The sequence below is a fragment of the Myotis nattereri genome, assembly GCF_964212035.1.
Source record: "Myotis nattereri genome assembly, chromosome: 3".
NCBI classification, from domain to species: domain Eukaryota; kingdom Metazoa; phylum Chordata; class Mammalia; order Chiroptera; family Vespertilionidae; genus Myotis; species Myotis nattereri.
Window position 1 is genome coordinate 58,224,918 of NC_138077.1, and position 20,400 is coordinate 58,245,317.

At 40.0% G+C, this 20,400-nt stretch overlaps 1 protein-coding gene across 1 annotated transcript in view; it reads left to right on the forward strand.

The window, feature by feature from the left end:
- Window positions 1–6,665: 6,665 nt before the first annotated feature.
- KPNA1 (karyopherin subunit alpha 1) overlaps window positions 6,666–20,400 on the forward strand; it is an 86,602-nt gene continuing 72,867 nt past the window's right edge. The window contains exon 1 of the mRNA XM_081086400.1: window positions 6,666–6,861. The gene's annotated coding sequence lies outside the window, so the exon portion shown is untranslated. The remainder of the gene's footprint in view (window positions 6,862–20,400) is intronic.

The following is a 20,400-nucleotide window of genomic DNA, read 5'->3' on the forward strand; positions in this document are numbered from 1 at the left end:
AATTATTACATATTATTATTTATTTTCACATGCATCAGATTGGCAAAAATAAAGTCAGCCATTTCCAAATGTTAGCAAGCATGTTTAGAAAAAAGAATCTTATACACTGCTTATGGAGTATACCAGGTAAACTGGTACAATCACTTTGTGAAATAATCCAGCAATATCTAATATATTAGTTTTATATTATTGTGTAACAAATTACTAGAAACCTGGTGTCCTAAAACATAGTGTGTCACCCAAAAATGTGTACACACTTTATTTATTTTTATTTTTTTCAAAATATATTTTATTGATTTTTTACAGAGAGGAAGGGAGAGGGATAGAGAGTTAGAAACATCGATGAAAGAGAAACATCGATCAGCCGCCTCCTGCACGCCCCCCACTGGGGATGTACCCGCAACCAAGGTACATGCCCTTGACCGGAATTGAACCTGGGACCCTTGACTCCGCAGGCCGACGCTCTATCCACTGAGCCAAACCGGTTAGGGCATGTACAAGCTTTAATAGCTGATTTCTATTACATTTTGGAAATGAAACGTATTTTTTTTTATTTATTTATTTTTAAAATATATATCTTATTGATTTTTTACAGAGAGGAAGGGAGAGGGATAGAGAGTTAGAAACATTGATCAGCTGCCTCCTGCACCCTGTCTACTGGAAATGTGCCCTCAATGAAGGTACATGCCCTTGACCAGAATCAAACTCAGGACCCTTCAGTCCGCAGGCTGACACTCTATCTACTGAGCCAAACCGGTTAGAGCATGGAATGTATTTTAAAAAACACTGCCTTTAAGGCCTAACCAGTTTGGCTCAGTGGATAGATCGTTGGCCTGCGTACTGAAGGGTCTCAGGTTTGATTCCGGTCAAGGGCATGTACCTTGGTTGCGGGCACATCCCCAGGAGGGAGTGTGCAGGAGGCAGCTGATCGATGTTTCTTGCTCATTGATGTTTCTAACTCTCTATCTCTCTCCCTTCCTCTCTGTAAAAAATCAATAAAATATATTTAAAAAAACACTGTCTTTATAATTATTTGAAGTGTATATACATTTTTTTGGAGGGGGTGGGGACACCCTGTATTTATTATCTCACAATTTCTTCAGGCCAGGAATCCAGGTACAACTTAGCTGGTTCCTCTGTTCAGGCTCTCACAAGGCTGCAATCAAGGTATAAGTCAAGAGAAACCAAGATGGTGTCACAGGTAAACACCGGAGTTTGCTGCCTTGAACAACCACTTCAAAAATACAACTAAAAGACGGAACGGACATCATCCAGAACCACAGGAAGGCTGGCTGAGTGGAAGTTCTACAACTAGGAGGAAAGAGAAAAACATACCGAGACTCAGAGGAGGCGCAGTGCTGAAGTAAAATACTAAGGCACGGAGTGCATGCGGAGCGGGCTGGCGGCTGAGGGCATGGTTGTTGTTTTCAATCAGGAGGGAGTCTCAGGCCCTGAGCTCCAGTTACGGGCGAGTCTCTAGGGACCCAGACTCATACGGGAGAAGCGGGACTGTCTGGCATTGCTCAGAACCCTAGGGCAGCTTTCTCTCCATGGGGCTTGCAGTGATTACTGGGACACTGAGAAACAGAGCCTCTGAGGGCAAGACTGAGAGCAGCCATAATTGCTAACCCTGCCCTGTTGATCCCGTGGGACCCGCCCTGCCAAAGCCCTGCAGGGAGACTTTTTGCTGGATAGCCTCAGGCAAAGGCTAGATTAGCAACTCCCTAGAGATCCAGGAGCCAGGAAGCCCAGAGGTCAGAGTGGGACCATCCAGTGTGCAGCTCCGTGGAACCATAAAAGACACACTCAGGGGGCAGACTCAGTGAGCACCAAAGCCCCATCGAAGCAAGTCTACCCCCAGAGGTGTGTCTCCAGCACAGAAGTTCTCCCACTGCAGACACAGCTGATTCTCGCAGCCAATTGGCCTGGAGGTCAATTCCTCCCAGTGATACCTACAACAATCAAGGCTTAACTACAACAAGACTGTGCACAAAGACCACAAGGGGGTGCACCAAGAGTGTCTACCTCAGGTAATTGGGTCACTTAGCACAGAAAGCCACTCTATCGACACAGCAAAGCATAAAAATGATGAGACAAAGAAACAGGACACAAACAACAGAAATGGAGGAAAGCAAACTGCTGGATATAGAGTTCAAAACCACACTTTTAAGGTCTTTAAAGAACTGTCTAAAAGCCGCCGATAAACTTAATAAGGCCCTCAAAAAGACTGGTGAGACCGCTGATAAATGTAGTGAGATCCTCAAGAGATCTAATGAGACCCTCGATGTTGTGATAAAGGACCAACTAGAAATTAAGCATACACTGACTGAAATAAAGAACATTATACAGACTCCCAACAGCAGACCAGAGGATCGCAAGAATCAAGTCAAAGATTTGAAATACGAAGAAGCAAAGAACACCCAACTGGAAAAGCAAAACGAAAAAAGAATCCAAAAATATGAAGATAGTGTAAGGAGGCTCTGGGACAGCTTCAAGCGTACCAACATCCGAATTATAGGGGTGCCAGAAGAAGAGAGAGAGCAAGATATTGAAAACCTATTTGAAGAAATAATGACAGAAAATTTCCCCTACCTGGTGAAAGAAATAGACTTACAAGTCCAGGAAGTGCAGAGAACCCCAAACAAAAGGAATCCAAAGAGGACCACACCAAGACACATCATAATTAAAATGCCAAGAGCAAAAGACAAAGAGAGAATCCTAAAAGCAGCAAGAGAAAGAAAATCAGTTACCTACAAGGGAGTACCCATACGACTGTCAGCTGATTTCTCAACAGAAACTTTGCAGGCCAGAAGGGAGTGGCAAGAAATATTCAAAGTGATGAATACCAAGAACCTACAACCAAGATTACTTTATCCAGCAAAGCTATCATTCAGAACTGAAGGTCAGATAAAGTGCTTCACAGATAAGGAAAAGCTAAAGGAGTTCATCACCACCAAACCAGGATTATATGAAATGCTGAAAGGTATCCTTTAAGAAGAGGAAGAAGAAGAAAAAGGTAAAGATACAAATTATGAACAACAAATACACATCTATCAACAAGTGAATCTAAAAATCAAGGGAATAAATAATCTGATAAACAGTATGAACTAGCGATTGTAATAGAATCAGGGACATAGAAAGGGAATGGACTGACTATTCTTGTGCGGGGGGGGGGGGTGTAGGGTGAGGGAAGAGATTGGACAATAATCGTGCACCTATGGATGAGGACAGTGGGTGGGGAGTGAGGGCGGAGGGTGGGGTGGGAACTGGGTGGAGGGGAGTTATGGTGGGAAAAAAAGAGTAATTAATGTAATAATCTGAACAATAAAGATTTAATTAAAAAAAATATTGCCTAGTTAAGAGGATTAAAAGAAAAAAAAAAAGGTATAAGTCAAGGCATCTTTTCATTTGGAGGTTTGACTACGGAAGAGTGTACTTCCAAGTTCTCTCAGGTTGTTGGCAGAACTCATACCCTGTGGTTGTGGGACTGAGGGCCCTAGCTTCTTACTGGCTATCGTCCTAGTCCTAGAGGCTACTCAGGACCTAGAGGGCATCCACAGTTTTTTGCCATGTGACCCTCTCTGTAGGCAGCTCACAACATGACAGCTCACTTCTTCAGGGCCAGTGCCAGGTTGCTAAGATACTTACATATGAAATGGGATCATGTTGCCGAAACCGGATTGGCTCAGTGGATAGAGCGTCAGCCTGCGGATTGAGAGGTCCCGGGTTTGATTCCGGTCAAGGGCATGTATCTGGGTTGCGGGCACAGGATGTGCAAGAGGCAGCTGATTGATGTTTCTCTCTCATCAATGTTTCTAACTCTATCTCTCTCCCTTCCTCTCTGTGAAAAATCAATAAAATATATTTAAAGAAAAAGAAAGAAATGGGATCATGGGAGTGACATTACATCATTGTTGCCCATTCTATATATTAGCTAAAGTCAAAGGTACCACCCGCACTACAAGGGTAGGGATTATATACAGCAACACTAGAGGGGCAAAGACTGTGAGGCTGTTTTAAATTCTGCCTACCATTTCAAATAAAGTTAAAGATGCAATGTCCTAGTATCTAGCAGTTTCCCTGTATACACAAAGATATGTACAAGAGTGTTCATAGCAGCATTGTTTGTAATAGCAAAACTATTGTTTTGTAGTTCTTAAATTTCTCAAAATACAAAAAGATATTGTCAGAAAGACACTAGCAAATAAAACACCATGTATGGTATTTTTATAAAAGCAACAAAAATAGTGTGTCCAAAAAATGTATACACAGTTTGAATAATTATAAAGGCAGTGTTTATTAAAATACATTTCATTTTCAAAATTGAGCTATCAGCTGTTTAAGTGTGTATACATTTTTGGGGACACCTTGTATATCAGAATTCTCTTTCAGTAATGGCCTGCTGCTGTTGTCTTGAACAAATCCTCCCACCAATGAGAAGAACTGGACAAAATAAAAATCATTCAGGCACTGAACTGTTACCATGGCAGTGAGAATTTGTGGGTCCAAGATCTGGAAGAAAAGGGAGCCATGAGAGATGATCTAGATATTTGCCATCACTTTTCCCACCTGAGGTGATTGCTAATTCTGAAAGCAGTGGCTGAATAAAGCTTTTGGCTGTCTCATCGAGCTTAAGAGGCCTGGCTGAGGAAGAGAAGTCTTAGTAAATGCACCAGACTTTTGGTTGTGTTAACTTAAAAATAAAAGGTCTTTCAAAGTGAGAGGCAACAAAGAATAGCTATTCAGGAAACACTGATTCAGAAAGAAACCCAAATAGTGGTCCAAGTAGAGACAAAGGCAAGGGATATTTACGAGAAAGCAAGGGGAACAATTACATTAATAGAAGGAAGTAATTTCTATTGGTGCAGATAACAAAACAGTGATGCTAATTCCAAACAGTTTTTTAAATTTTCAGTCTGGTTTTCATGAGCTGGTAGAAATACTACCTGCTTTCTTGTTATCTTTGCAACCAGTTCTTTGGGACACAATGTTACATTAGGCCCAATCCCAAGGTTATTTTGCTCTGCTTTAACATTTGAGGCATCAGATAGATGTGCAAGGCAGTTCCTCTGGGACAACAACTCTGGCTCCATTTTAAAGTGACTCTGATATTATTTTTTACAATTGGGATCCTCAAAGGATACCCCAACTAGGATTAAGGATGACCTGGAAATGAACTAGTTTTCACAAAGACTGAAGTCCACCTCTGAATAATCTTAGCTCCTGCTTGGAATAAAGTGATCAGTCCTCAGCTTTCCTGTGGTCAGGCATACTTGCCCCTAAGTCTCTTAGATTACCTTCCCTTTCCCTAGCCCTCTAACTCAAACTCGGCTCTGGTCCTAGAAAACACATCATCACTGGGGACTATTGATGCTGCAGAGAAAGATCCAGGACAAATGAATATTGTATAGCCTAAGATTCTGGTAGTGTGACCTTCTTTCCCACACTTATAAATGTATTAAGCTACCCCATCTCTTTCACCTTGCTTGTTAGTGGGTGTTTTAAATCGAGAGAGAGAGAGAGAGAGAGAGAGAGGAAACTCATGGACGTGGACAATAGTGTGATGATTGTGGGGGTCAAAGGGGATGGGTGAATATGATAGAGGGCATAGAGGGGATAAAAGGTGATGGGAAAATCAAAAGAATTTTTAAAGTAAAATAAACAAGTTGGTATGATAAATCATGCCCCACGTGAGACTTTCTATTCTTTGACCTCTGCTTGCCTGGTTTCAGTCTTTCTTTTTTTGAAGCCACTGCTCAAAAAGCGCGGCGCGCGCGCGCACACACACACACACACACACACATATATACACACACACACACAAATTTGCCGGGCGGATGTGGCTCAGTGGTTGAGCTTCTACCTAGGAACCAAGAGGTCAAGGTTTGATTCAGGGCACATGCCTGGGCTGTGGGGTCCATCCCCAGTAGCGGGCGTGCAGGAGGCAGCTGATGGCTGATGTGTCGCTATCTATCGATGTTCCTATCTATCCCTCTCTCTTTCTCTCTCTCTCTCTCTCTCTCTCTCTCTCTCTCTCTCATCAATAAAAGCATTTTTAAAAATCCCATCAAATTTAATAGTAACAGTTATTCGCCCCAAATTTTCTTTTGCGGGCACTGATTGAGAGTAAAGCAAGTATTTGTGTTTCATCAAGTGAGTTATGTGATACCCCTAATACCTACCTAGGCAAAGGGGACGGGGGATAATTTTAAAAAAGGAATAACCAATATCTTCCTCAAAGGTGCTGCACGTGAACGCCTTAGACATGAGGCACTGACTTTTAACACTTTTGATCTACTCCTTCAGCCTTCACTCACCCCACCCTCCTCTCAGTAAACGTGTATTTGGTACCAAAGGTGTTAGAGACTAGAAACCGACAGGTGAGCGAGGATCGATCCTCCTGGAAAAGTCTGGAAGACAGGTTTGTAAACTTAACCTTTCAGTTCAACCTAAGAAGTATCCTTTCATCGTCACTCCACCACGACTCTTCGACTTTTGCCATTGTTGCGAACTTTCTCAGCAACACCTCCCAATCTCGGGATTCTTGCGCTGGTTAGGACTAACAGCGAGGACTTCCAGCGAAAGGCCGTTGGAAGACTACAACTCCCGGCAGCCTTTGAGGCAGGGCAGCGGAGGGGCGTGCGCAGGCGCGAGGGCCGGCCCCCACGCGCAGACGCCCTGCGAACGCCGGCTGAGCTGGGTCTCGCTGCTGGTGCGCGGCCGTGGGGAGCGAGGCCTGGTGAGCACCGCGGAGGTGCGAGCCGACCCTTCGAAGCTGTGTGCGCGCTAGGTACGGCGGGCCGGCGAGCGAGCAAGCGGCTCACCCCAACAGTGGCACCGGGATCGGTTGCCGTTAGCCTGGTGAGTGCGGGGGTGCCCCCCGTGGTCCCGGCCCCTCCCCCTCCCGCCGGCGGATCCGGCTGTTCGGCGGGACCCTGGAGAGGTCCCGGGGCGAGGGCGGGCGCCGGCCGTGCTCGAGCTTGGTTTCCTGGGCCCAGGCGCTCGCCCCGCGTGTGTGCGTCACGGGCCCGGCTGTCCTAACGGCCGCGCGACCGGCGGAGGCGAGGGTGGGGGTGGGGAGCGTGGTGTGATCGCCATAGGGGACGCCGGTTGAGCTGGGGCGGGGCCGCGGCGTGGCTGGAAGCGGCGCGGCGGACTGCGGGGCGCCGAGGCAGCGGGGCGGAGAAGAGACGAGCGCAGGCGGCGCCGCGGCCCGGCGCGAACGGGCGGGGGTGGGCCGCGCGGAGCGTGGTGACAGGGGCTGGGAGGAGCGACGGCGGTGGGGGCCTGCCACGGTCCGGAGCTGGGCGGGAAGGCGCCGGCCGGGATTCCGAAGTTACTGCCCGAGCGGGAGCCGGCGGCCGGGAGGGAGGTGCCGGGGGTGGAGGCCGGGGGTGGAGACGGGCGGCCGCAGTTTACCGATGTCATAACAACATGGGCCTGCAGCGGCGGGCAGGGGTGTGGTAATTATAGGAATGACGGAGCTCCGCCCGCACACGGCGTGTGTGCGAGTGGCGGCTCGAGGGGGACCGCAGAGTGCTAAGCTCGAAGTGGGAGGAGGAACCTGAAGGGGATGGCGTCAAGGGGAGTCGTCCTCAAGGAACGTTGTAGGTTTGAATGGAAGGATTTCATGCTCCATTGCTAAGTGGGAGATTTCACAGTAATTGATTTTTAAGGTTTAAATTCGGCATCAACCATTTTGAGGTATTTTTCTAAAACATACTATTATATAATATTACTAACCCTTTCAATCCTTTATTCCTTCAGTAAACAGTTTCTTCAAAATCCCTATTTCTTAGCAGATGAGTGATTTTTTTTTTTTTTTACCCCCTCCGTCTTGTTGCTTCAGGTCTCATTCTCGACATTCTTTCCGTAACTTGTTCTTGCATTTATGGTATTTTGAAAATAATTCACAAGTTATCCCCCTTTCCATTTTAAAAATTGAAGAGATGAAATCTTAACTTTTCGAAGGACAGTGAGAATGGTTGTGTTTTCACTGTAGTAATTATTCTTGGAAGGGACTGTGTTATGTGTAACTAGAGGCCCAGCACACGAAATTTAGCCTAGCTGGGTGGTCCGCAAACTGTGGCTTATGAGCAGCATGCGGCTCTTTGGCCCCTTGAGTGTGGCTCTTCCTCAGCCTTAGGAGTACCCTAATTAAGTTAATAACAGTGTACCTACCTATATAGTTTAAGTTTAAAAAATTTGGCTCTCGAAAGAAATTTCAATCATTGTACTGTTGATATTTGGCTCTGTTGACTAATGAGTTGCCGACCACTTTCCCTAGCCTGTGCCCACTCGGGGATGTCTGGCTGAAGGGAGGTGGACATCTTTAGTGCTGCCCTGGAGACTGCTGCTGTGCTCACCAGGGGCGTACTGACCACCAGGGGGCAGCTCCTGCATGGAGCGTCTGCCCCCTGGTGGTCAGTATGCTTCACAGCAACTGGTTGTTCTGCAGTTTGGTCAATTTGCATATTAGCCCTTTATTACATAGGAAGAATACCTATTTAAGATTGAGGATGTGAGCGAAAGTAAAGGAATTAATGTTTATTGAGGTCCTTCTAAGTTATTGTGCTAAATACTTTATGTATATTAAAACACAACGCTTACAGTAACTGAAGTAGATAGTAATTTTTCTTATTCTACAGGTGAAAGTTTTGAAGGTCAGAGAAATTAAGTAACTTAGGTAAGGTCATCCAGCTCCTGTTGGTCCCAGCCTTAGAACTCAAAGTTACTGACATTTTATGAATTCTTTCTTTTCTTTTTTTTTTCATACTTACTGGTTGTGTTTTCTTTAATCCATTCATTCAGTGAATACTTACGGAGTGATCATGTGCCCTGAGGCTGGGGATATAGACATGATCAGGACACTGTTTCTGTCCTCATGGAATTAATAGTGTATTGGGGAAGAGTAACAAATATTGAACATAAATACTACGTGACATCTTACCTGTCGTAATTGATCAGAAACTGTATTCTACAAATAGCAAAGGAAGTTCAAATAGAATCAAACAATATAATCCTTGAGTTTATAGTCTAGTAGGGAAACAAAACACGTTTATAAAAACTTAGAATAAACTAAATGATAGAAATAAATAAATCACCTGAAGTCAATACACTTGCATTATGTTATTTTAGGTCTTTAGATAAGTTTCTTCACAGAACTATTTAATATTATGCACCAAAACTTTTATCCAGAATTGGTACATAAGAGAAAGCAACGTGAAAAATAATCTTCATTACTATCCAAGACATTATTTCTAATTTATTTACCAATTTTTATAAAGTAGCGATCTTAGAGGTATTTAAAAAAAAACAAACACCCAGTGATAGGTCTTTTTTCTATTTTTGCCTCTCTCCATCTCCCCCGACCCCCCCCCCCCCTTTTTTTTTTAAGAACTGCTTTTATTAGATCATTTGTGTTTTGTAAGCCATCCTGTTTCACTTTGCACTTTGGCTGTCAGGAGGCTTAGAATAGGACTAATTTTCCTTAGTTTCAACTATGTTATAAATTATACCAGATAGTCTGGAATTGCTCTCAGTTGACTCCTGGACTATTTTCTTTCTTCTTTGTTGCTCTCAATTTTGTTTTTTATCTTTTCCCTTTCATTTGAAAGTAGAGATTATATCTTAATTGACAATGTTTTAGCATAGTGTTTTTGAATTAATGATAAAATCTTGATACTTTCTGATGTTTGTGTTTTTACAAATGCCAGATTTATTTTAGATGTATGATTATTTTTTAGAAAATCAAGACTTTGGCCATGCAAATAAAGATGATTGAACCCAGTGATAAAGATAATTCTCTATTACTCTCTTTAAGATCTCTGTACTTTGCCAGTTATTATGAATTCAGCCATAATTATGGGAGGAAACATTGGAAATAGTAAACAATTTAATTAGCTGATTGGGGTTGATTTCGCTCTATTGCTGCTGTAAGCAGGAGGCAGCCCCAGGCCAAAGAAGGGTCAGAAAGGGCCTAAGCTAGAAAATTTTGAGGCCCTGCAGGGAAAGAGCAGGGATGAAGACTGATGAAACAGTACAGTGTTTTGTTTTGTTTTTTGTTTTGTTTAAAGATTTTCCAATTCAACAAAACAGATCTAAGTGATAAAATGGTTCTGACCTAGTGTAGTAGAATTGGGACAGTTCTTCAAAGCAGGCAATAATCCAGAACGTGGGTAATGGGGATAATCTCCCCAACATAACAAGAAGAATGCTGTCCTTCATATACAAAGTAAGTCTGCTTACTCATCATCGATTTTCCCCATCAGTGTGGGGAGGGATATGTGCTGAGTTGTCCAGGAATCTCTGTACTCTGTGACCCGCAAAGCAGCTTGGGGTCAAAATGTGGGTTTGTAGCTGGGGACCAGAGAGACAAGCAGAAAGTTTTAACATCTATTGATGGGTCAAGCACTACACCAGGTGCTTTCACTTAATTATCCTTGCAAAACCACTTTGAAGAGGTGGTTATCTGAATAGGGTGGTTAGGTAACTTGTCCTACTTCACAGAGTAAGTGGTGGAGTTTGGCTTCAAATGCAGGGTTATTTGGACTATGTTCACACCAGTCATTAAAGCTTGATTTTGTATAATTTTATATAATCTATCTTTTCTGTTGTTATTTTTTGTTTCTCATCCTCTGTATTAGATAAAGAATCACTTGTATTCTCTTGTTCTTTGTGTTTATTTTTTACATTTTAAAATTTGTTCCCTCTGGAAGTTATTTTGGTATACTTTTTTTTTTTGAATAATTAAATTGTCCTAGAACCAAAAAAAAAAAAAAAAAAAAAAAGCTTGATTTTGTTTTGGTTTGCAGTTCAGTGTCTCCAGCAGAACAAACTAGACATAGTTTGTTTAGCATCTTGAAATAATGTTGTGAAGATTTAATTTATTAAAAGGTGAAAGCTGTTCCTGTTCCCTGCTTTATTGTTATTAACTTAGAGTAATACCTGAAAACAGTTGTGCCCTTCCCCAGCTTCTGCACATTAAAGGCTAACATTGTCTTTCTTTTAGCTGTTCATATTTATAAATAACTTGGTTCTATTGCTATTTCTTGATATAGCAGTTTTGGACATTATTTATTAAATTTTCTCCACATTTCCACACTGCCTCTCCCATCTTCCCAATGTAATTATCACATATATTTATTAAGTAAATGTTCAGTGTATTTATAGTATTACAAATTTCAATATTCACAGCTGAATCATGTAGTGTATTTATGTCATTTATTCATTTAATCAATTTTTGTTTTTCCAGGAGTTATTATCCACCCCTTCATTTCTGAGACAGTTGTCCTGTAATCCTCTATCCTTTAAATGCAGTCTGGTTGGTTACTTTCTAGCCTACTTCATAGTTGTTATCCTGGCATTTATCTTTATATCATTCTTAAAATTCTCTTTGACCCTCTTCTTTATTCCTATATTTTTTTAGCTTCCTGAGAAAGAATACCTGGGAAGTAAAGTAAAAACTTTCTGAGAGCTTGCATGATTGAAAAAAAAATAATTATCCTACCATAACATTTTGTTAGTAATCTGGGTATAAGATTTTAGGCTTAGAAATTTTGGAAGTCAGAACTCTATTGTTTTATACATTCTAGTGTTGCAGTTGAAGTCCAAAGCTATGCTGATTCTTTTTTTTTATATGACATTTCTCCAGTCTCTAGAACAGTGGTTCTCAACCTTCCTAATGCCATGACCCTTTAATACAGTTCCTCATGTTGTGGTGACCCCAACCATAAAATTATTTTCGTTGCTACTTCATAACTAATTTTGCTACTGTTATGAATCGTAATGTAAATATCTGATATGCAGGATGTATTTTCATTGTTACAAATTGAACATAATTAAAGCATAGTGATTAATCACAAAAACAATATGTAATTATATATGTGTTTTCTGATGGTCTTAGGCGACCCCTGTGAAAGGGTCATTGGACGCCCAAAGGGGTTTCAACCCACAGGTTGAGAACCACTGCTCTAGGAGCTTTTAGGATGTTATTTTTTAAATATATTATATTGATTTTTTACAGAGAGGAAGGGAGAGAGATATTAGAAACAGATGAGAGAGAAACATCGATCAGCTGCCTCCTGCACACCTCCTACTGGGGATATGCCCGCAACCAAGGTACATGCCCTTGACCGGAATCGAACCTGGGACCTTTCAGTCCGAAGGCCGATGCTCTATCCACTGAGCCAGACTGGTTACGGCTAGGATGTTATTTTTAACCCCTGAATTCCATAATGATACGTCTAGATGTGGTCCTTTTTTCATTTAAGGGCATTCCTTGGAGCCTTACAAGTTGAGAATTCATGTCTGTTCTGAGAAATTCCTGTTATTAGTTGACTTTTGGCAAAGTAAGTTTTACCATTAATTATTCTTCTCAGTTTTTGACATCTATCAACAGGTCATACATGCTCCTTTAAATTTTTCTTTTTCATTTTTGAGCCCTACTTCCATTACCCTTTTCAGCAAGCATCCATTCCCTTGTGGTTGATAATTCCTGGATTATATATGAATTATTGTAAAATATGTAGAGGGTGTGTGTGTGTGTATTTAGTTTATGTACAGTCATATGCAACTTAATGACATTTCAGTTAACGACAGACCACATATACTACAGTGGTCCCATAAAATAATGGAGCTGAAAAATTCCTGTCCACTAGTGACACCATGACATCTTAGCCAATGTGTTTGTGGTGATGCTGGTGTAAACAAACCTACTACATTGCCAGTCATAAAGAAGTATAGCATATGCAATTACAGTAGTAGGCTATACCTTGTAGGTTTGTATAAGTGCACTCCATGATGTTCCTGCAAGATGAATCATTTAACATCACATTTCTCAGACTGTGTCCCCGTTGTTAGGTGGTACATGACTGTACGGGTTGACCCTTGAGCAGCTTGCGTTGGAGTACCAACACCATGCAGTACAAAATCCAAGTATAACTTTGTATCCCCAAGACTTAGTTATCCCTTAGTATCCTTGGGGGATTGATTCTAGGACCTCTCCCTTTCCCTGTGGGTAGCAGAATCCACCGATGCTCAAGTCCCCTGTATAAAGTGTCATAGATCAGTGCATACAGTTGTCCCTCTGCATCTGCAAACTCCCAACCACATATCAAAAACAGTACTGGTATTTTGGGAGGGAAAATATTCGTATAAGTGGACCCATGCATTTCATACCTGTGTTGTTCAAAGGTTAATTGTAATGTGTTATATAACTTTTGCTGTTTCTTACTTTTTTAACAGCATTGTTTTGCAGACTTTTCTGTTTTGTTGTATGTACATATAGTTGTGTATAATGTAGAATTCCATAGTATACATCTACCACATTTTACTTTTTTATTCCTTAATGATTGATTGAAACCTGAGCTGCCTTTCTGGCATCAGAAATACTCTGGTAAATATACTCTTACTTGTCATTCCTATGGACTTGTATGAGAAGTTCTTTGGGATTATACTATACCCAAGAGTAGGATTCCTGGATGGTAGAATAGAACTAGTTTATTTGTCTACTAGCAGTGTAGGAAGGTTCTTGTTTGCTCACAACTTTGCCAGTATTTGGTTTTATCCAACTTTCTAATTTTTGACAATGCAAAACAAACAAGTAAACGAAGTATCTCATTGTTTCAATTTACATTGTCTGACTGCTAATGAGTTTGAGCATCTTTTTGATCCATTCAGGTTTTCCTTTTTGACAAGTGTCTATCTTTCTTTGGGTTTCCTGTCTTTGTTTTTTATTTGTAGAAAGAAGTTCCTTGTGCAGGTTAAATTGGAATGGACTGTTGATTTGAGGCTTGGAAAATATTTTCTCTAAGACTGTCATCTTTCTGTTAATCTTTTCCATGTCTTTTATTGAATGACTATTGTAAATTTGATGGATTGCTTTTTTGATAACCTCTTCCTTGTCGATACTTTGTTTTCTCCATTGGAATTTGTATATTTGGGTATTGGGATTCTTAGGTTCTTCTTCTAATTTTCTCTTCTTTTTCTTATTTTCTGTCTCTTAGTTTTTTTGTTCTGTTTCCTGAGGGATTTCTTCACTATTATCTTCCAACCCTTCTATTGAAAATTTAATTTCTATCTATATATTAAATTTCTTAGAGCTCATTCTTATATTTTAAATATAGATTTTATTTTTCAGAAGAGTTTTAGGTTCACAGTAAAATTGAATGGAACATTCAGAGTTCTCATCTATCCCGTACCCCCAGCACAATTTCTCCCACCACCACCATTTGTATCAGAGTGTACATTTGTTATAATTGAATCAACATTGACACAGTATTCTTACCCAAAGTTCATAGTTTACATTAGGGCTTATTCTTGGTGTTATATATTCTAAGGGTTTTGACAAATGTATAGTGACATATATCAGTGATTATAATATCATACAGAGTAGTTTCACTGCCATAAAAATCCTCTGTGCTTTGCTGTTTATTCCTCCCACCCCTCAAACCTATGGCAAAGAACTGATCTTTTAACTGTCTCCATAGTTTTGCCTCTTCCATAGTGTCATATAATTGGAATCATACACATATTTTTTTGAAAAGCTCTCAATGTGGCAAATAGAATATGTCTCCCCCCCAGAGAAGGGGGGAGGAAAGAAGGAAATTATAGAAATAATCAGTCAATCTCATTTATGGGTACTGGTGTAGAAATGTTTTAAGAAAACATTAACAGACAATTTAGAAGCATGATATACCATGATCAAGTGTGTTAATTACAAGAATCAAGAGTCATTCAATATTAAGAAATCTCTTACTAGCTCATTATATTTATAGGTCAAAAGAAATAAACAGTGACCATTTTAGTAACTGGCAAAAAGGCATTTGATATAATTCTACACACATTTCATGTTTTAAAAATTTATGGAGAGGTGGTACTTAGATATAAACTTTTTTTGTGTGTGTGAAAAAGAGGTATCTCAAAACAATACTGTGACATAACTGGAGATCTCCTACATTGCTGGCACTAATGAAATCCAATTTGACAAAATACTTCTGGGTAAATGTGTTAGTGGGCTTGGGATGCCATAAAAAAGTTCCACAGCCTGTGTGGCTTAAACAACAAAAAATTCATTTTCTCTCAGTTCTAGATGCTAGAAGTCCAAAATCAAGGTGCCAACAGGGTTGGTTTTTGGTAAGGCCTCTTTCCCTGAATTGTGGGTGACCACCTTCTCCCTATGCCCTCCTATGGTATTTTTTCTCAGCACATGCTAAGAGAAAAGGTGATAAAGTCCAGTGTCTCTTCCTCTTCTTACAAGAACACCAGTCCTATTGGATTAGGGCAGGGGTGGGCAAACTTTTTGACTCGAGGGCCACAATGGGTTCTTAAACTGGACCTGAGGGCCGGAACAAAAGCATGGATGGAGTTTTTGTGTGAACTAATATAAATTCAAAGTAAACATCATTACATAAAAGGGTACGGTCTTTTTTTTTGTTTGTTTTATTCATTTCAAACAGGCCGGATCCGGCCTGTGGGCCGTAGTTTGCCCACAGCTGGATTAGGGCCTTACCCTTGAGACCTCATTTAACCTTAGTTACCTCCTTAAAGGCCCTATAGCTAATATAGTCACATTGGGAGTTAGGATTTCAATATGTGAATTGGAGGGGAGGACACAAGTTCATAACAGTAGAGCCATCGGGTTTATAATTAGGAGACTTAAAAATAATATCCTTGCTTTATCTTCTATTAAGTGTGTAATCCTAGCCTAGTCACAATCTCTGCAAGCCTCCTGAAACCTTAACTATAAAGGATAAGAATAATAATTCTTGCCTTATAGGTTTATTAAGAGATTCAGGTAAATTAGATGATGTAACACAGCACATTGTAAATCAGTTATTCTCAACCCAGGCTTGTATGAAAATCATCTTAATAACTCTTCTTGTGACTTCTAGCCTGACAGCATAAGGAGTGCTACAGATCAGCTCCATAGTAAAACTGGGGGAAATAACTAAAACACAATTATTTAAAGCCTCTGGAAATGATCCTAGGCCATACAGTAATTGAAGAGCTTCCAGTTGGAGGGAAGGTTTCCTTACTGGGAAGAGCAGGACATCAGGATCTCTCATCCTGCTCCAGCTGCCTGCTGCTGAGGCTAAGTCCTGGGTCAATGAGGCAGAGAGGGCCTTTTGTCCAGATCCCATTTGTGGAAGAGAGGTTTTACCTTGAGCACAGAGCCACTGAGAGTATCAGGGAATAGATTACCTTTTTCCTGTTGTAAAAAAAGATGGTGGTTCCATGTCAGGAGAGACAAGCTATATCCCGCTAAATATGCAGGTCCTAAAAGGGGTGTCACTTAGAGAAGTGTACTGTTGTTTGCACCCACAGCTTGAGAGCCTGATCAGAGGTTTTACTTGGGGCTCTGGGGAAAGGAAGAAGCAGGTCCTAAAACAGATAACTCTAATCTCCTCAAGGAACTGACTTCATTTTCAATAGAGCTGAAGACATTCAAACTTAAGGGCACTTTCAAAAACAGTGGGGGTTGTGGTAAAGGCAGGGGCATTTAGGAGATTTGTAGACTCAAGAAGATACAGGCTAAATTGCAGGCTAGCTAATTTGCTGCAGAGAACTAGGATAAGAGATAGCTGGAGGGAGTCTTCCAGGGGTCAAAGCAAACTTCAAAAACTGACCCCTGAAACTGTTCCCTTAAAGGAGCATAAATTTGATTGGATTTCTTTGTAGAGCAATTTATGCCTGAGACCATTGTTGAAAATAGTAGAGCAATCAGCTGGTAATGATTAGTGGAGGTTAACAGCTGTGAGTTATCAGGAAACGAGAGCTCTACCAAACTACTGTTTTGCCAAGGTGATTATGGGCATATTTAGGCTATTCTTCCTAAGGATCAGCATCAGAAGCTTAACACTGCAGTGTTAGGTGTGGGGGTGAGAAAATAGACTTCTTTAAAATAATCCAGCAAATTACTAAACAAATAAGCAAAGAAACCTGTGTCTGTGGCAACAGTAACCAGAGTTGCCACAAAACATTTTATAACATACTGAGTTTCCAATAAAAAGTTATGATAGTGCAAAATAAACAAGTAAACAGACCAAAATAACCAGGAAAGTATAGTTAATACACTGGAAAAAACAGACAACAGAAATTGCCTGTGAGAGTGATCAGATGTTGGATTGAACAAAAATAGACATTTGGAGTAGCCATTATAAATAATGTTCAAAGGATCAAAGAAAACCTTGATTAAATAAATAAAGGTATGATGGCAACACACATAAATAGATTATCAGTAAAGACGTAGAAATTCCAAAGAAGAATCAAATGGAAATTCTGCAGTTGAAAAGTAATATAACTAATGAAAAGTTGAAGGGGCTGAATAGTAGATTTGAACTGGTAGAAGAATTTATGAACTTGCCAATACATTGATAGAGATTCATAAAAGGGAGAGAGGAAAAATGAAGAAAATTGAAAAATGAAGAAAATTGAAAAGAGCTTCAGAGAAATGAGTGTCACCATTAAGTACACTATAGTACACATAATGAAAGTACCAGAAGAGGAGGAAAGAGAAAAAGGAGCAGAAAAGTATACAAATACATAATGGCTAAAAACTCAAATTTGCCAGGGGATTGTGAAGGGCGGGGTAATACTTTAAGCAAAAAAAAAAAAAAAAAAAAGTAAAAAAACCCAAAAAAACCTCAAATTTATTGAAAAACACTAACCTGGACTTTCAGGGAATCCAATGAATTTCAAGTAGGATTAATGCAAGCAAGTCCACAAATGGACAGACACATCAGTGTAAAATTGTTGAAAGTCAAAGAAAAGGGGAAAAAATCTTCAAAGTAACAAGAGGAAAACAACTAGTTACTGACTTACAAGGAAACCTTGGTAAGAATAACAGCTGATTTCTTAGCGGAAACATGGGAAGCCAGGGAAGACAGTGGAATAATACAGTGCTGCTTAATGGATAAGTTCTGAGAAATGCATCATTTGGAGATTTTGTTGTGTGAAACATAGAGTGTACTTACACGAACCTAGATGGGACAGCTTACTACACAGGTAGGCTATATGGTATAGCCTATTGCTAAAAGGCTATAAGCCTGTATAGCATATACAAAAAAACACAGAATTAGATCATTAGAGAAAGTGATGCAACCGAGATGTGCTAAGCACGAGATGAAGCCACTGCCAATGTAATAGATAGTTTTACAGCAAACTTTTTCTTATAAGTAGAAAGTGTACACTAATATAAAAAGTATATAGTATGGCAAATGCATAAACCAGTAATAGTCATTTATTATTATCAAGCATTATGTATTAATTGTATGTACTTTTATGTAACTGGCAGACCAGTAGGTTTGTTTACACCAGCATTGCCACAAACAGGTGAATAATGTGTTCCTCTATGATGTCACAACAGCTATGATGTTACTAGGTGATAGGAATTTTTCAGCTCCATTATAATCTTATGGGACCACTTGTTATATATGCAGTCTTTTGTTGACCGAAATGTCATTATGTTGTACATAACTGTATTTGAAGTACTCAGACAAATGCTGTCAACTAAAAATTTTATATATCCTCAAAACTACCTTTTTAAAATGAAGGTGAAGTAAAGACTTTCCCAGATTAAAAAAGCAATGTTACCAGCAGAACGGCCTTGCAAGAATATTAAGGAAGCTCTTTAGGCAGAAAGCAAATGACCATATTTGGTAATTTGAATTCACATGAACAAGAAGCATTAGTAAAGGTAATTACTAGATGCAGTTTTAAAAGAGAGGGTAACCACATATTTTTACTCTCTTTTCTTAAAACATTTAAAACAATTTTGTAAAGTAATAATGTATTCTTGGGCCTATAATATATAGCAATATAATGTATCTGCCAATAATAACACAGAGGAGGTGAATGAGTAGAGCTATGTTAAGCTAAGGACATGAATATAGATGATAAAGCAGTAATTATAAAACTGTGTTGTTGGGTTTGTAACAAGTGTAATATGTACCATAGCAGTACCAAAAGGGGATACAGTTATATAGCATAATATTTCTATATCTCACCAGCATTAAGGTAGTATAAATATGAAGCTGATTCTGATAAGTTAGTGTATATGGTAAGCCCGAGAGCAGTGATTTTTTTTTTCAACCTTTTTCATCTCATGGCATACATAAAACCAATTTCTAAAATTCTGTGGCACACCAAAAAATATATTTTTTCCCAACCTACAAAAAATAGGTATAATTTTGATTCATTCACACTGGACAGCTATTGTTGTATTGGCTATTATCATTTTTGACAGTCTAAGGGAAAAGAGGTCAGTGTCCCTGACTTGTGGCACACTGGTTGAAAATCGCTGCCCCAGAGCAACCACTAGGGGAAAAAACAAAAAATATAGTGGAAAAGACACTAAAGAAATTTAAGTGCTTCATTTGAAAGTATTCACTAAATTAAAAATAAAGCAGTGAAAGGGTACTAAAGGAATGACAAAGAAGAAACACGTCAAAAGGAAAAACGAAAAATCTGTCAAACCCAACTGTCAATAATAACAAATATGGGTTGATTAGACAGTCCAATAAAAAAAAGGCAGATGTTGATAGATTTGGTACAACAAATGCTTTCTGTAAGAAAGACATTTTAAGTTTAAAGATAAAAATAGATTTAAATTGAGGTCTATCCCGATGGGTCTTTTTCTGTAGACTTACATCGTTGGAAACGCCTCATAGACTAAATATGTTGTTTCCTTTATTCACAGAACTGTGTGTTAGATCTGTGGGAAGGAATTATAAGACCGCTGCAAGAAAAAAAAAATAGATTTAAAGTGTAAGGATCGAACACTATATATCATGCAAACAACAAACACAAAGTTGGAATGGCTATACTAATATCGAAAAAAATAACTAAAACAAAAATGTTACTAGAGATAAAGAGGGACATTTTATTTTATTTTTTAAAAAATATATTTTATTGATTTTTCACAGAAAGGAAAGGAGAGGGATAGAGAGTGAGAAACATCGATGAGAGAGAAACATCGATCAGCTGCCTCCTGCACACCTCTTACTGGGGATGTGCCGGCAACCAAGGTACATGCCCTTGGCCAGAATCGAACCTGGGACCTTTCAGTCCACAGGCCGACACTCTATCCACTGAGCCAAACTGGTTAGGGCTGACATTTTATTTTTTAAAAAATATATTTTATTGATTTTTTACAGAGAGGAAGGGAGAGGGATAGAGAGTTAGAAATATTGATGAGAGAGAAACATCCATCAGCTGCCTCCTGCATACCCCCTTCTGGGGATGTGCCTGCAACCAAGGTACATGCCCTTGACTGGAATTGAACCTGGGACCCTTTAGTCCGCAGGCCGACGCTCTATCCACTGAACCAAACCGGTTAGGGCAAGAGGGACATTTTATAAACATGAAAGGGTCAACCCACTAGAACAGCCGTGGGCAAAC